Source organism: Hyaena hyaena, unplaced genomic scaffold (assembly GCF_003009895.1).
Source record: "Hyaena hyaena isolate Hyena2069 unplaced genomic scaffold, ASM300989v1 scaffold_782, whole genome shotgun sequence".
Classification (NCBI taxonomy): domain Eukaryota; kingdom Metazoa; phylum Chordata; class Mammalia; order Carnivora; family Hyaenidae; genus Hyaena; species Hyaena hyaena.
Window position 1 is genome coordinate 13114 of NW_024081415.1, and position 2959 is coordinate 16072.

General features: G+C 35.8%; 1 pseudogene; it reads left to right on the forward strand.

Moving 5' to 3' along the window:
* Nucleotides 1-1523: 1523 nt before the first annotated feature.
* Nucleotides 1524-2312, forward strand: LOC120221483 (annotated as a pseudogene).
* Nucleotides 2313-2959: the final 647 nt, after the last annotated feature.

Sequence of the window (2959 nt, forward strand, 5' to 3'; positions counted from 1 at the left end):
GGTCACCAAATAGCCATCAATTAAAATAAAAGAATTGAGATCATACCATGCATATTTTCAGATCACAATGATTTGAAACTTGAAATCAACCACAAGAATAATTTGGAAAGCCTTCAAATGCATAGAGGTTAAAGAACATCCTAGTAAAGAATGAAAGGGTAAACCAGGCAATTAAAGAAGAAATTTAAATATATATATATTCAAATTGACTAGAATTTCTTTCACTCCTCTTCTTGGTGATAGAGACAGTAATGTTGTTTCTAAGGAAGACAGACCTTTCTTTCCTCCTGAAAAGGAACAAAATATCATAATGCAATTGGTATAAGTTTTGATAATATGGAACATGGAAAAGTATGAAGTAGAGTCATTTTACTGATGCCCTTCAAGAATAAAAAATTCTACCTGAAATATATATAAAGGAAATCTAACAATTATATATTCTTTTTCCCATCAACTCTACTCTTTGATATTGACATAGAACATCCTAAAGCTATTTTCTATATTTTTCAAATGATATTTTCATAAAATATATGTTACCAAAGTATAATTTTGATAAATTTCTTTTTTCTTTTTCCTTGTAATTTGAGGTATGTTATATAACTTCTCTTTAAAAATTAACTCTATGTCAGATAAATCTTACCCTCATGGGATTCTGGCCCTCAGGACTTCCCCCGGCTGTCTCCAGCTTTCTTGCAGTAAACTTACTATGGCTGTGGGGCAGTCTTCTGGTCCCCAGATATCTAACATGGAGCCCATAGAATGTACAACAGCAAAATCTGATTTTGAGACATAGTATAAAAATGGTACTATATGAATGGAAAATATTTCTAATCATATATTTTAAAGATCATGATTTACATCAGTATAAATGTCGTCAACTAAGAATAGGAATATATCTATAATCATATATATTTATACCCAGATATAGGTATTTCTAACCAGAATAATTAATTTATATATATGATTTTCTCTAAAAAGGCACTGTCACTTCTGTAATAAAACTAGAGAGGTTATTACAAATTAGGGAGCATAAGAGAGGTTAAAAAACAAAAAGCAGCTTTAGCTTAAAATAATTTAGGTAAGGAGGTGAGGCTATCATTATATAATCCAGAACAAAAAAGCCAAGTATTGAAGGAAAAGGAGAGATGTTTCTGCTCAAATGATCAAAAGCAAGACTACCTTTAATACAACCAATCTTAATTTCTTAACTGCTCCTTTCTAGTCACCGAGGCAAGTTTTTTCAAATTTTTGTTAAGTATTTTCACTTTACAAACTATCTAAACTACTAAATTCTCCTTAGATGTTACCAATGGGGAGTAGTGGATAAGAGTGGTATGTTCCTTTCTTAAAAGCCATCTACCAGCCCTGAGCAGCCCCTAGCAGTAACCGGCTTAGTTACAAGCACATTCCAGGAGGAGTCTCAGCTGCTCCAGCCAGCCCCAGTGAGGCGGAGTTCCAGCCACCACTTACTCTCAGGGCTGCCCACACCAAGCCCAGCACCATGGGTAGTCCCACCAGGCCAGAGTAGCCTCATATATGCTATGCCTGCCATAGGGGACAAAAAGGTCATCACAATGAAGGTTTTAGGGACAGTAAAATGGTTCAATGTAAGAAACAGATAATGGTTTCATCAACAGAAATGGCACCAAGGAAGATGTATTTGTGCACCGAACTGCCATAAAGAAGAATAAGCCAGGAAGTACATTCTCAGTGTTGGAGATGGAGAGACTGTGGAGTTTGACTTTGCTAAAGGCGAAAAAGGTGTGGAAGTAGCAAATGTGACAGGCTCTGGTGGAGCTCCAGTGCAAGGCAGTAAATATTCATCAGACAATAACCATTACAGAAGCTCTCCACCTGGCAGAGATCCTCCTCCATGTAATTCCCAACAGAATTACCAGAATAATGAGTGTGTGGAAAAGTGGGATTAGAGTGGGCTCCTGAAGGCCAGGCTTAACAGCGCTGGTTCTACTGCAGATGTTTTCCACCTTACTACAGGCAAAGATCTCATGTTCTTTTGGCTTGGACCACAATCTTCCAACCCTCCTGTGCAAGGAGAAATGATGGAAGGCGCTAAGAACCAGGGTGCAAGAGAACAAGACAGACCAGTGAGATAGAATATGCATTGGGATTATAGGCCATGATTACCAAAGGGTCCTCCTTGCCAAAGACAACCTAGGGAGGACAGCAATGAACAAGATAAAGAAAATCAAGGAGCGGGGACCCAAGGTCATCAGTCACCTCAACATTGGTACCACTGCAACTTCAATTACCTACAAAGATGCTCAGAAAACTGTGGGATAGCAAAGAGATAACACAGTCAATCCAACAGCTGAGAATTCATCTGCTCCTGAGGATTATCATCTCTAATGTCATCTGGTTTAGTCATCCAAGAGGACGAAATGAAATTCTAGCAATAAGAAATAACAAAAGATTTGAGTTGAAAATTTTATGTGCTTGCTTTTTGCCCATTGAGCAGATAAACAGAACTATATCCATATCTATGCGTTTTTATTATTTTTACTTAAAGATGTCTTTTCTTTAAACCAACACACCTTTAAAATTTTTTAATTGTTTCATACCTGCTCAAGTTGAGACTTTTAAGAACCTTGTTTTTAAATTTGTAATCAAAATTTATAATTTGAGGTTTTAAAAAAAGTCAACAAATGGCAAGCACCTGTTGATAAAAATCTTGAAAAAACGTCATCTACCAAGTTGTCTAGGGCTGATAGTGACTTCAGAAAATCTCAGTAAGCAACTAGCATTGATTGGGAGAAACTATAGCTTGGTAGCAGAAAGAAAAACAAACTAAATGGTGTTTTGTGAAGTGAAATGACTAAGGTGATATTTACAGAATTTCTCAAAATTATTACTTAGAGAATTACAGAGCATTTAGAGTGGTTTCTAGAGTTTTCTAGTGATTTATAAATTAAACATTATATGAATATAAATACTGTTATTA